Genomic DNA, 15086 nt, shown 5'->3' with positions numbered 1-15086 from the left:
GAGAGGCAGGAATTTCCCACCGAGGGCATTACAAGGGGCCCAGGATATTTCAATTCCCTGTGGATATTAGCACATGGTAAACATGTTTCTTACCTGAAAGCACTTGGATATGTAGTTGACATACTTTACCCACAGGGCCACAGGCGAAGATTTGGAAATTGGAATTAAACAGGATAGCTCTTTTTCAGCAAGCATGGTCACATGGGCCAAATGGCCTCCTCCTGCCAAAAATAACTCTGAGTTTCCATGTTTCTAATAAGTGACATCAAGGAATTCTGGCAGGAATTATCACCAACATCCAATTAATGCTGGTGAGTGGAGAGCAGTCAAAAATTTGTGTTATGAATTTGCCTGGTAACAGCAAGACCCAGAATTAACAAACAGAATGATGGGATGTAATCTACCTCACAACAAAGGACAATCTGTCAGCAGTCCACGTTGAAAGGAGTTGCATCCTTTTTTCCCCCAGTAACAAGATTAGTAGATGTCTCGATAAGATCAGATGTAAATAGCCCCATCATCAGGAAGCAGTTTGCCGAGTTGACTGAGAGATCAGGGAAAGCACACAGATGCTAATTTTGGAGAGTCAAGGAATGTAGGAGAGACGGATGGCCCAGTAAATGGTTAGGAGAATTGAAGAGAGCCAAGGCCTGCAGAAGTGAACGGGCCAGTTTAACACCTCACAAGAAGGCCAGGGTAACATCAAACAGTAAGACTGCTAATGGCAGAGGTCCTTTTTAAGGTCTTACAGCTAAGTTAATGTAGAAACCTTCACAAAGGCAGTTTACTTCTCATTGCTAAACCAGGTAACTACGCTTCCCAGAATTAATCATCCTCCTGGTATTGTGTGGTAACTATAAGCTGAAGTAAACTTACAGATTTGTTTAAAGTGAATGTTGTTTAGGAAATGGCAAAGTCTTACTGAGTTCAGGTATCAGGGATATTGTTTAGAACAAAGGGTAATTTCAAGATAAAACAGTGTGCATTACTCCAGTGTTTATGTATCTTATAGAATCACAGTGCTGTTTGTGTGTATTTATCTTTTCATTCAGTTAATAACTAGCCTTTAGTAATTGTTACACGACGACGGGGCTGCTTACTCTAATGGGTTTCATGTAACTCCTCACACCATTTCAAAAGGCAATAATATTCACAATCCACAAACCGGTGTCTCACATTGGGGCACCCTCACAGATACAATCAGCATGGTTCATGACAGTTGAAAAAAAGAGGTTAGCAACATGGGGTTAGAAACTTGGTCGGATGTAGCCTGGGGGATTTTATCACATGGCCTCCCCGCCCAGCACACCCTCTCGCCGCACTACCCAATACATCTGCTCTCACGACTCATTTCCCTTTATGTCAACGATCTCACTTTTAATGCCACAATTTTTTTTTTTCTCTTGGTTGCAAACCCTGGAGTCTCCAGTCATGTTTTCCATTAACTGAGCAGTGATTTGGGTGCCCTTCATGTGAGCAATGCCATTGAAGGAATGCGTCCTTCATTGCCCTGGGAAATACCAGAAACTAAATGCGAAATCAAAAAAGAGGTTTCCGCAAACTCACCCCGCCAATCCCGGCTTATCCTTTCCTGCCACAGACAGTGTTTCATGGCAATGCCATTTTTTTATAGATGACCACATGGAAGCCCCTGTGTATAGCGGACCAGACCATTCTGTACATCACAAAGAATTTGGGCACATTGAGTGCTTCATAGAACACAGTCCATGACTGATTCAAGCAGTGAAGTTATTGAGTCAACACATTGAATCTTTGCACCATATTTGATCCCATTATATTTATATACTTTGTTATTCCTTTGACATTTGTGGGTTTCTCAGTAAAGTTTAGATATCTGCCCATTGTTTTTACCCTTCAGAAGACCTTCTAGTTGGCAAGCTTAGATTTATTTTATTTGGTCTTGTCTCTCTAATTTGCCTTTGCTATCGGTTTTCCTGTACTGTCCTCTCAATCAGTATCAGGTGAAATGCAGAGTTCCCACTATATTGATCAACGTGCTTGAATCCCAATTGAAAGAAAAGCCCTTCAGATAGTTGAAGAGCATTCAAGACCAATAATGTCTATTCTGGTCATCTTAGCTGACAAGTCTCTGATAATTTTCAATAACTTGAAGATCATAGTTAAATATGTTAGATGGGAAGTAAATATTTCAATTTCAAACCAAAAAGAGTGTGAAGCAGGTGGTCTACCTGCAGTCCTGCTCGTCGCACCCTCTATTCTCGTGAGGTACTGTTGGGAAGCCCATTCCCAAGTTCTGGTCTCATGTGACTTTAGCTAAAGATCTGATTGCAACAAATGTGTGTATTCACCAGTAGGTTGTGTGTTTTATATATCACAGAGCAATACAGATATTCCACTAATTATAAACTAAGGAATTCTAAAGAGTAGGGAAATTTACCAGTAGAACAAATTTAAAAGCTTTGTATCTAAATGCAGGAAACATTCGGAACAAAATTAGTGAGTTAACGGCGCAAATAGAAACAGAAGGGCGATTCCTGGTGGCGATTCCTGAGACATGGTTACAAGGTGACCAGGTCTGGGAATTGAATATCCAAAGATACTCGGCATTTTGGAAAGATAGCCTGAAAGGAAAAGGAGGCGGTGTAGCTTTGCTGGTGAAGAAGGGACCATTGCTGTAATGAGAAAGGGCATAAGCATGGGGGATCGAGATGTGGAATCAGTCTGGGTAGAAATAAGAAATAGCAAAGGAAAGAAGTGCTTGGTTCATAATGAACTTATGAACGCTAATTTCTGAGGGTGAAGTTTTCCCACAAAATGGCAGTGTTGGTTCCGGTGCGAAAAATGGTATATATCTCTCCAGAGAAACGCATCGGTTTTCTCTCCAGCTCTCATCACACTGTGTCAAAATAAAACAGGTGAGTGTGCTTCACACCATCATGTGAGGGATGGGGGGAGGGTGGGGGTGCTGCCTCATCATACCAGCAAAACTCGGCTGCACTGAAAGCAGGGCACCATGTTCAATGAGCGCTCTGATCAGACCAAACAATGACCTCCCCACACCAAATACAGAGATTTCAGGGGCTCTCCCTTATCCCCCACCCCATGATCAGAGCCAGCATTCATCCCTCCATGCTCCTAATCGGAGCGGGCATTCAACACCAGCAGTCAATGCAGACACACTCTGAACATCACACCCCTTCTCCCCCTGGCCCGCGCCCCGAGCAGTCAGTGCCAGCAGAGCCCCCTTCCCCCAAACATCGAACCCACATGGAATCATAGATTCATTGAATCATAGACTTCTACAGTGCAGAAGGAGGCTATTCGGCCTATCACGTCTGCACCGACCACTATCCCAACCAGGCCCTATCCCCATAACACCATGCATTTACCCTAGCTAGTCCCCCTGACACTAAGGGGCAATTTAGCATGGGCAATCCACCTGACCCACACATCCTTGCACTATGGTAGGAAACCGGAGCACCTGGAGGAAACCCACGCAGATACCGGGGGAGAATGTGCAAACTCCATACAGGCAGTAACCCAACCCAGCAATCAAACTTGGGTCCCTGGCACTGTGAGGCAGCAGTGCTAACCACAGTGCCACCATGCCCAGTAAAGGGCTCATCTGAGATTTGAACCTAGGACCTCTCGCAAACTCTCTAATTGCAACATCCAAAGCAAGAATTATACCCTTAGACCAACAAGATAAAGCCGTTGCCAGAATCACTGGCTCCCACATCTGCTCCCAATCACCACCACAAAGAAATGAACTGAATCCTGCCCCCTCTTCTCCATGGGCTCCCACCTCCTATCAATGTCCCCTGGCACAGGTTGGCACTGCCAGTTTGGCATGGGCCTTGTGCCAACCTAGCAGTGTCAATCTGTGCTGGGGCAGGACTAAGGGGCAGTGCGAGGGCAATGACTGGCCATGTCCCTCTCCCTCGGGGGCTGTAATCACCTTTACACCCCTGGGGGGATCCCCACGACAGGTTCACGCCTGGGTGAATCCATTGTTAACCTCAGCGAGGTTTGAAAATACGGTGGGGGTTCAATATCTGACAGGAAGGTGGGTGTTTAATAATATGCAAATATATTAAAAGAAATGTAAATCGTGTTTACGACGGGGTAAAAATCCGAAATCGGATGCCGCCAGTGAGATTCGGTGTTTCTGGGTTTCATCGGATCTCAGGTTTAAGTTTATTTATTAGTGACAAGTAAGCTCATATTAACACTGCAATGAAGTCACTGTGAAAATTCTCCCCGAACAGGTGCTGGAATGTGGCAACTAGGGGATTTTCACAGTAACTTCACTGTGGTGTTAATGTGAGACTACTTGCGACTAATAAATAAATAAAACAAGAAAGCTGGTGTTGAAAATCGCACCCCCTCCTGTAATAACTCCAGGAGTTAGTTGTAAAGGAACAGTGCTTTATTGCACAAAATAAAGTAAAACAAAACCACAAACCTGTGCTGAACACAAACAGGTGCCAACCAGGACAATGGAATAATGGACCCACTCAGGGTCCTGCTTTAGTAAGAAGTCTCGCAACACCTGGTTAAAGTCCAACAGGTTATACTTGGTAGCAAAAGCCACTAGCTTTCGAAGCGCTGCTCCTTCATCAGGTAAGTGGGATTTCAGTCCGCAAACAGGGCATATAAAGACACAAACCCAATTTACAAAATAATGGTTGGAATGCGAGTCTTTACAGGTAATCAAATCTTGAAGGTACAGACGATGTGAGTGGAGAGCGACATTGTCTGTACCTTTAAGACTTGATTACCTGTAAAGACTCGCATTCCAAACATTATTTTGTAAATTGAGTTTGTGTCTTTATAAGCCCTGTTTGCGAACTGAAATCCCACTTACCTGACAAAGGAGCAGCGCTTTGAAAGCTAGTGGCTTTTGCTACCAAATAAACCTGTTGGACTTTAACCTGGTGTTGTGAGACTTCTTATTGTGTTTACCCCAGTGCAATGCTGGCATCTCCACATCATGGTCCTGCTTTATACAGAGCTCGGTACTCGAGCTCCATCTGCTTAGTTAATTACCGATCCCCAGGGAGCTTGTATTCAACGGGTCTTACAGGGAGGTGAATCAGTGATTCCCCATGCAAGTCATGGTGGTTATCACACACCCTGCCCACCCCCACTTCTCCTCCATTGAGCTGCTGTTAAGTTCCTCCTCTTACATCATTCTTCAATTTAAAGAAATAACTTGGCCAGCACCTTAATCAATGTTTCTGTCGTTCGGAGTCACATAATATGATGACAAAGGGAATGTTGTCTGATCATGCAATGCCCAAAAATAATGTTGAAAGGTCCCAGTCAAAAGGTGTCTGTTTTCAAAGCAAATGGTCACATGTTCAGGTTTTACATTTGCCTGTATTCAAAGGCTGCCTTCCACTGTTTTGTTAGTTCAGAATCAGTTTTGTCGATCTTTGGATCATCGTTAATAGAGTTCCTTGACTTTGCAATTCAGTATGTGCCAAAGTCAGACTGAGGTGTTCATGCTACAAGTACTTACATCGTTACAGCTAATCACAGAACAACATTGGAGATTATCCTGAGCTTGCGGCTTATCCTGTTCAAATCTTCCCCGCTGAAGGTAGGAGAGACCTGCTTTTACTGGGAATGAAGGTCAAAGGTAAAAAATGGAGTGATTGCATTCCTGGGATTGAATCAGAGAATCATATTGTGCAGAAGGAGGCCATTCGGCCCATCGGGTCTGCACCGACAGACAATCCCACCCGGCCCTATCCCCATAACCCCATACATTTACCCTAGCTAATCCCCCTGACACTAAGGGGGCAATTTAGCATGGCCAATCTGCCTAACCCGTACATCTTTGGAGTGTGGGAAGAAACCGGAGCACCCGGAGGAAACCCACGCAGACACGGGGAAAATGTGCAAACTCCACAAAGACAGTGTCCCAAGCTGGGAATTGAACCTGGGTCCCTGGCGCTGTGAGGCAGCAGTGCTAACCAATGTGCCACTGCGAGAATTAGGTGTGGAATTCAGATATGCTGCATTTCAACATTTTCAACTGCTGCCCAAATTTCAATGATGTATTTGAGGGAGAGAGTGATTGAGCACACATTCCCCCACCTTTCCCCATCCCCAGGCCCATTCTATTCTGTGTCTTTTTTGGGAGCCTATTTGTGGAAATATTGAGCCATAGGGCCCAATTTTACCATCGCATTGTGCCTGTTTTCAGGCATGAGTCAAGTAGCGCGATCCACGCCCGCCTCTGCGCCGGTTCCCCCTTTATCAAGGCCCGAAAATGGCCACGATCGGGACCACCCCGAAATGGGCACGAAGGCTTTGTAAATGCATTTGCATGCATTTAAATTGACTTAATGGGCTGCACGTCCAACTTTACCAGCACTTCCCTCTTTACCACCGCATTCACCCATCCAGAATCGGCACAAAACAGACACAAAATTCCGATTCACGCATTGCAGTTAGTGAGGGGGTAAATGCGAGCGTCCGATGGCTCTCTGCTTGAGATCGGTGGGGGGGTGGGGAAGGGGGTCCTGCTGCCACTCTGCCCGAGATCAGTGGGGGGGAAAGGAGGGTGGGACCCGCGATCGGTCTGGGTGGCAGGGGGTTGGGGGGATAAGCACGTCAGTAATGTTGTGGGAAGGGGAAATGTCTGTGGGGGCCAGGGGGAGGCATTATGACCCGAGAGGGATGTGGCAGGGGAGTCGCATTCTATCATTTATTTTCTGCGCATGCGCAGTTGGAGGTGCCAATCGGAGCTGCAGGGTTTTGGGTGCGTTAAGCCCCGGGCACAGGCTTGTGCAGCGAGATTTGGAATCTCTGATATTTTTGCAGGCAGAAAACATATGGGGGGTGCTTCAGAACGAGTCTAAAAATTGGATCTGAAACACTCCCAGTTTCAAGTCTGCCCAGCACTTAAAATCAAAATGGTAAAGGAGGGCCCGTAGAATCATTAGTGCACAAAAGGAGGCCATTCAGCCCACTGAGTCTATGCTGGTGTTCTAGTAAACGCCACTTCCCCACTCTATCCGTGTAGCTCTGCAAGTTTGTTTCCTCAAGGTGAAATCATTGATCATCTCTTCTTCCACTTGCGGGCAGTAATTTCTATGTCATTACCACTCACTGCATTATAAAGCTTTTTGTCACAATCCCCTGCGTCTCTTGTCCAAAGCCATAAAATTGTATCTCATAGACCTTGTACCATCAGCTAAAGAGGCAAGCCTTTCTTTTGTCTAAATCTATCTGAACCTTGTACAGCGCAATTAAATCTCCCACAGTCTCCTTTGCTCCAGGGAGAACAAACTCAGCTTCACAAACCTAATCTTGTAACTAAAAAATCCCACATCCATGGGTCAGTTCTGCTAATTCCCTTCTGCACCCTCTCAAGGACCATCACCTATTTCCTATCCTGTTTTGGGGAATCCTAGCCATTTTACCCTCACTAATTCCAGCAAATACCACATCTGCTAAGTTTAAGAGTTTGTAGACCTCGATATGGCCCCAAAGATGTAGGGAGTGAAAGTTAATTGATCCTAGACGGTACCTTGGTTAGACCTCCAGAACAAAGAACAAAGAAAATTACAGCAACCTGTACCGATCATGCCGCCCGCCTGAACTAAAACCCCCTACTCTTCCGGGGAACATATCCCTCTTTTCCCATCCTATTCATTTATTTGTCCAGACGCCCCTTAAAGTCACTGTCATAAAGAAGCATAGCTCAACTTCCCCAATCATTGAAATAAGGAGGAGGCTATTCAGCCCCTCCAACCTACTCCTGCAATTGACTGTACAGTGGGTCGCACTCTCTTGCGGGAACCATATGGTGTTGGGTTCGAGTCCTGCTCCAGAGATCTGAGCACAAACGTCTAGGCTGACAGTTCAATTCACAGTAAGAGTTTTAACAACACCATGTTAGAGTCCAACAGGTTTATTGACAAAAGTTCAATTCACCACAGCTTTTTGAATGAGAGATTAAACCAAGGGTGTGATCTTATGGTTCTTCACACTGGCGGAATCTTCTCTTCCCACAGCGCATCCCCACCATGTGTTTCCCGGTGGTGTGAGGTGGATTCAATGGGAAATCCCATTGAAAGTGGCGGGACTGGAAGATCTTGCTGCCGGCCAATGGTGTGCCACCTCCAGCCACCGAGAGAAACGTAATGGGGAGGCCAGAGAATCCCGGCATGAGACTCTGTAGATACTCTAAGGTACAGTAAGAAGTCTCACAACATCAGGTTTACTCTGAGGTGGGAGTAAAAGATTCTCTGGCTCCGTTTCGAAGAAAATCTGGGAATTTACCCTGGTGTCCTGGCCTATGTTTATCCCTCAATCAAGGTCACTAAATAAAGTACAGATTCACTATTACTTGCTGCTTTGGGAGCTGGCTGTGTGCAAATTGGTTGCTGCCTTTCCCACATTACAGCAGTGACTTACACTCCTGAATGTCCTCACTCTAACATTAAAGTTTTGTCTCTGGACTTCCCCCAACAGAGGATTCTTATCTTTTTACAATCCACACACCACATTTTCCAGCCTCGCTCATCCCGAAACCGCTAAATCCCACCCGAGGTCAACGGACCTTTCCATGGTCTGCCCCCTCGCTCACTCCGATTCCCGTGGTGGGCGGGACGATAAAATTCCGGCCTATGAGTTTAAACACCTCAGTTTGATCGTCCTTCAATCTTCTACGTTCAAAGGAATGGACCACTCAATCTTTCTTGGTAACTTAGCCCTATTTTCCCTTGATCCCTGAAACTGGGGTAGCGCTAACCCTCTTTAGCAGTTGGCAGTCTCGCCACATTTGTTGGGGGTGGAGGAGAGACTCAGGAATGTTAAATCAAGATGAAGATTTCAAGCCTCAAAAATAAATCTGCTTTTCATTAGTAAAATGAACACATCTGAGCTGCTGCCTCTCGGTGCCAGGCATTTATTGTCACACACGATATCTTAGCAATCTAACAGAAAGTCATCATTACTGCTTATTTTCCTGTCAGCTTTCTTGGTGTGGTGGAGAGGGGAGAAAAACATTAAAGTTCTCCAAGAGAGATGACGTCTTTTGTCTGGGCTTGCCTTTATCCTTTCTCATATTTTCATTATTCTATTTGACTGTAGAACACTGAGTACTGATGAAAGGGAATACAAACAAAACTATAGTAACCGGTACTGTGGAGGGAATATTATTCGAACTAATATGCTGCATCCCCCCAAAGGAATCAGTGAGACAATGTTCTCTCCTGCCTGATTCACAATCATCACCTTCCGTCAACTTCACTTCATCCCATCTTACATTGTGTCAAATTCCAATCTCTACCCTGCTCTCAATGGCCTGCATTGTTTCCTGATTCCCCAAACATTTCAAACTGAAGGTTCTCATTCTCATGTTTGAACCCCCTTTAAAGACCTTACTTGCCCCTGTCTCAAACCTTGCCAGCTCTGCAACCATGAAATCATCACCTCACAACTCACCCTCCTACCCCCATCCAAGGGAGAGGGCCTGGGTGAGATATTCTGTCAGAGAGTTAGAAACATAGAAACATAGAAAAACTACAGCACAAAACAGGCCCTTCGGCCCCACAAGTTGTGCCGAACATATCCCTACCTTTTAGGCCTACCTATAACCCTCCATCCCATTAAGTCCCATGTATTCATCCAGGAGTCTCTTAAAAGACCCTATTGAGTTTGCCTCCACCACCACTGACGGCAGCCGATTCCACTCGCCAACCACCCTCTGTGTGAAAAACGTCCCCCTAACATTTCCCCTGTACCTCCCCCCAGCACCTTAAACCTGTGTCCTTTCGTAGCAGCCATTTCCACCCTGGGAAAAAGCCTCTGAGAGTCCACCCGATCTATGCCTCTCAACATCTTATATATCTCTATTCGGTCTCCTCTCATCCTACGTCTCTCCAAGGAGAAAAGACCGAGCTCCCTCAGCCTATCCTCATAAGGCATGCCACTCAATCCAGACAACATCCTTGTAAATCTCCTCTGCACCCTTTCAATCTTTTCCACATCCTTCCTGTAATGAGGCGGCCAGAACTGAGCACAGTACTCCAAGTGGGGTCTGACGAGGTGCAGTTGAGTTGAGTCTGAGTTGGTGCAGACTCGATGGGTTGAATGGCCTCCTTCTGCACTGTAGGGATTCTATGACTTTTTTCCAGGGTTGCACACAGCAATGTCACAGAGATTGATCTTCAATCCCTGGAGACTCTAGGCCAATCCTCGAGGGTTGGAGAGACAACTCTCATTTGCTCTTACATCACAGTGTTGAATGTGGCCTCGTGTCCTGAGGACAACAGTTCAAAGTTAGGAGACTTCACTCAAGGTAATTTATGTAGAGTCCTTTTATGTGGCTGCATTCAATTTAATTTCTATCAGTATGACATTGGCAGTGATCTCATTCTAAGCCACAGATTTGGTTTGGTGCGTAGACCGATTGCTGATTTCAAACATTTCTGGATCATTATAGTTCAAACAAATTCATGCTTAATAATTAAATTATCCATTCTTTTCTGCACGCTGTCTCCATCACTCAACAAAGTAAACAACTGCAACTACAGTCACTGAAGCAGAAATTCAATATATTTTACCAAACAGGGGAGGCTTCAGATTATCCTCGTTGTATATTTGCTGGAGATGCTGATTAAAGTAATGTGTATTATATCACCAGCTATAAATTACTTCTTCCTTTCCTCTGAGGGCATGATTCCATTATGTTCTGTAGGGGTGTTAATGCTCCATGTCGCCATAGTGTGGTGCTATCCTTGTTTTATTTTGCTGTTTACAATGTGCTTTAAGCTCTTATTCCGGCCTTGCTGTTCACATTTGATTAAGAAATATTGGTGCATTTCACAATTTCTACTAGTGACAGTGTGTGTGTGTGTGTGTGTGGGGCGTAGATTTTAAAATGTGGGGAATTGATACTTCCTTTACGTTCAAATTCTTCACGGCATTAAGAGGCAGGACAACAATTTTAAAAAATAGCAGGCACTGCCAGTGATTGAAGGATTCCTGGTTAAAAGACGCAGGAGGTTCAGGAGATGAGCACAGTCTCAGGAATGTACAAATTATTTTCGCAGGCTGGTCTGACAGCCACTGACTGATGCTATAGGATTTTATTTAACAAGCAGATGCTGTGTGATGTCCTTCTGTCGCTGGTGAAGGTGACTGCAGTCCTCATTGTCACTGGCGTTTTCAGACACGAGTAGATGGCCATCATGGCTTCAATCAATCAGCGGTCTACTTCCATGGGTCACTGCCACCCCTCTCAGGAAAGTTGACTGCCTCATTTGCTGCCCTTTGACCTTTCAGCTCAGAACCAAATAGGAGGCTGCGCTGTTGCAGGGTTTTGCAATGCCTTTCGAGCTACGATTTCGCTCCATCTCTCCTTCCGAGCACCTTTTCAGAAGCAGGAAAAGGGATTCATTAAGTGGACGTCCAGGAATCATTTGACATTCCAGATGGCATCAAGTGTGTGTTTGCAACTCCCTAACACCTACCACAATTCCTTCACAATCATACAAACACCCCACAGCCAAGAGGTTTTACCAGATTTTTAAGCTCCCTATTTATGGTTGTGTATATCGGTAGTAATTCTTATTGATGTCTTTATTATTTGTTCCTGATACAATGGTAAAGGGGCCATTATTTTTTAAATTCTACATTATCAAATTTCAGAGAAGGCAACGAGCATTTACTTGAGTACCGATGTGTATTGAGCAACTGATTCTATTGGATGCTGCTATTAATTAAGACTTAAGAATAAACTGCACACAGAACAACAGAAAACTCATAAACAAGGGGAAGTGGCCAATATTAACAATGTGGCAGAAAAAAACTCTGAACGATATCTAAAGAAGAGTCATATGGACTCAAAAGCTGAATTTTACCGGCTCGCCTGCCCTGATTCCGGGGGCGGGCATTCTCCGTTGGCCTCGGGCGGGATCTGATGAACCTCGGGCGGATGTACCGGTAAGATTCCACCCAATATGTCAACTCTCTCCACAGACGCTGCCTGACCTGATGAGTTTTTCCAGCGTTTTCTGTTTTTATTTCAGATTTCCAGCATACGCGGTATTTTATTTTTATTATAATGATGATATTCTTTTATCTTGCATAGAGATATATAAAATACTTCTCATGCAATAAAAGGGAATTTGCTTTTTATTTGCCTGGTTTATGGAAAGCACTTGTCCAAATAAAAGCAGCCTCCATAAATAACTGGAAGCCTTTGCAGGTTAAACACACAAGCAGCAGGATCCCACAGTATGGTGACGCAATGGTTAGCACGGCTGCCTCACAGTGCCAGTGACCTGGGTTCGATTCCGGCTTGGGTCACTGTCTGTGCAGGGTCTGTACCTTCTCCCCATGTCTGCATGGGTTTCCTCCGGGTGCTCCGGTTTCCTCTCATACTCCAAAGACGTGTTGGTTAGGTGCGTTAACCATGCTAAATTCTCCCTCAGTGTACCCGAACAGGCTCCAGAGTGTGGTGACTAGGGAATTTTCACAGTAGCTTCATTACAGTGTTAATGTAAGCCTACTTGTGACACTAATAAATAAACTTTAAACTACAACAGTGGCCAGACCCTGCCTTCCTTTCTTCCTATCTTTCCCACTTCCCTGCCCCCTCCTTGCCTCCCTCCCTCCTTGCCTGCCTGCCTCCTTCCCTGTCTCTCTCCCTGCCTGCCTTAGTCCTTCCCTGCCTCCCTCCCTGTCTCCCTCCCTGCCTGTCTTAGTCCTTCCCTGCCTCCCTCCCTGCTTGCCTTACTCCTTCCTTGCCTGCCTGCCTCCCTCCCTGTCTCCCTCCCCTGCCTGCCTTAATCCTTCCCTGCCTTCCTCCCTGCATTATTCCCTCCTTGCCTGCTTGCCTCCCTTCCTGCCTCATTTCCTCCTCCCTTCCTTCCTGCCTTTTTTACCTCCTTCCCTGCCTCCCCCCCTCCCCCCCCTCCATCCCTGCCTGCTTCACCCCATTCAATCCGTTTCTTTCAGATATCAAGGTGCTATCAATTGTTACCCATGTTTCGGTTGAAGCTGCTATCCTGGGCTAATGACAGGATGTAATGGGCGGCATGGTAGCACAGTGGTTAGCACTGCTGCTTCACAGCTCAAGGGACCTGGGTTCGGTTCCCGGCTTGGGTCACTGTCTGTGTGGAGTTTGCACATTCTCCTCGTGTCTGCGTGGGTTTCCTCCGGGTGCTCTGGTTTCCTCCCACAGTCCAAAGATGTGCGGGTTAGATTGATTGGCCATGCTAAAATTGCCCCTTAGTGTCCTGAGATGCGTAGGTAAGAGGGATTAGTGGGTAAAATGTATGGGGGTAGGGCCTGGGTGGGATTGTGGTCGGTGCAGACTCGATGGGCCGAATGGCCTCTTTCTGTGCTGTAGGGCTTCTATGATTTCTATGACATCACGTGCTCTTTTTAAAAGTACTTAAATATGTGAAAACATTTCCTTGTGCAATTTCTTCTGTTTTTTTTCCTCCAGTGGCTTAAAATGGATCCTTGTTTAATACCGCAATTTGAGTTCCGAATGTCGGTGCATAATTTTCATTATTTGAGTGAGATTTACATTACCCGCGTGATTGCCGATTGTCCCAGTGGAATCGCACAGTTAGTATAGTGCCATAATATGAAGTAAATATGAGATCCGCAGGTACAAAGGGACAAAAGGACATGAGTGAATAGAAACAGGACATCCTTCTTATCCTTACTGTTTTAGATCTGTTAATGTTTGACCTGATGCTCTTTTTAAAGTTTAGAATCATAGAATCATAGAATCCCTAGAGTGCAGAAAGAGGCCATTCGGCCCAACGTGCTTGCACCGATTACAATCCCATCCAGGCCCTATCCCCATAATCCCATTTATTTATCCTGCTAACCCCCCTGAAACTAAGGGGCAATTTAGCATGGCCAATCAACCTACCCCGCACATCTTTTAACCGTAGGGGAAAACTGGAGCACCTGGAGGAACCCCGTGCAGACATGAGGAGAACGTGCAAACTCCACACTGACACAGACACACAGAATTCTTAAATTCAATGGAGTTTAATTTTGGTGAAAAATCGTAGAATCATAGAATCCCTACAATGCAGAAGGAGGCCATTTGGCCCATCGAGTCTGCACTGACCAAAATCCCACTCAGGCCCTATCCCCGTAACCCCACATATTTACCCTGCTAGTCTCCCTGACACTAAGGGCGGGATTTTCTGGCCACGCTCGCCCCCAAGGCCAGAAAATCCTGCCTGAGGTCAACTGGCTTTTGCATGGCCCTGCCTGCCACGGGAATCGTAACGGGCAAGATGGAAAAATTCCGCCCTAAGGGTCAATTTTGCATGGCCAATCAACCTAACTCGCACATCTTTGGACTGTGGGAGGAAACCAGAGCACCTGGAGGAAACCCACGCAGACATGGGGAGGACATGCAAACTCCACACAGACAGTGACCCAAGCTGGGAATCGAACCCGGGTCCCTGGCGCTGTGAGGCAGCAGTGCTGACCACTGTGCCACCGTGCAGACTAAAATCAGTTCAACCTCATGATTTGGGAAAGATGGGTGAGTCAATAATCTGTTTAACTATCATTCACTGTCAATTATCCCTAGTGTATTTTAAAGAACTGAGATTATCCAAAATAATTGATTTTTGTCAACCTTTTCAAATCTCTCCAATTTTGAAAGAAAACCCAGATTATGTTCAGTGCGGAGAGTGCTAGATGCAAGAAAAAAAACATCAGTTGCATAATGCTAAGCAGACTGCTAACAATGTGAGAAAATAATGAGAGTCGTTATCATCTTTTTATCAACATTGAATCAACAAAGGCCTGGATTTTTCCAATAATTACTGTATGTGTTGAGGCAGCAAAAAGACAAAAATATCTTCTCAATGGGCTGCTGATAAAAAATGTACTGTGCCTATAATATGACCCCAAAATGTTGCGAATTTGCATTAAGAACTTGCCAGAAGTTGGCTACAGCATGTTTAAGTGGCTTTAATAGAGATTGCAGCCATGCGGTATTTGCAATAATGATGTGGAGATGTCGGCGTTGGACTGGGGTGGGCACAGTAAGAAGTCTCACAACACCAGGTTAAAGTCCAACAGGTTTATTTGGAATT

The sequence above is a fragment of the Mustelus asterias genome, chromosome 10, assembly GCF_964213995.1.
Source record: "Mustelus asterias chromosome 10, sMusAst1.hap1.1, whole genome shotgun sequence".
NCBI classification, from domain to species: domain Eukaryota; kingdom Metazoa; phylum Chordata; class Chondrichthyes; order Carcharhiniformes; family Triakidae; genus Mustelus; species Mustelus asterias.
This window is presented reverse-complemented; position numbering follows the sequence as displayed.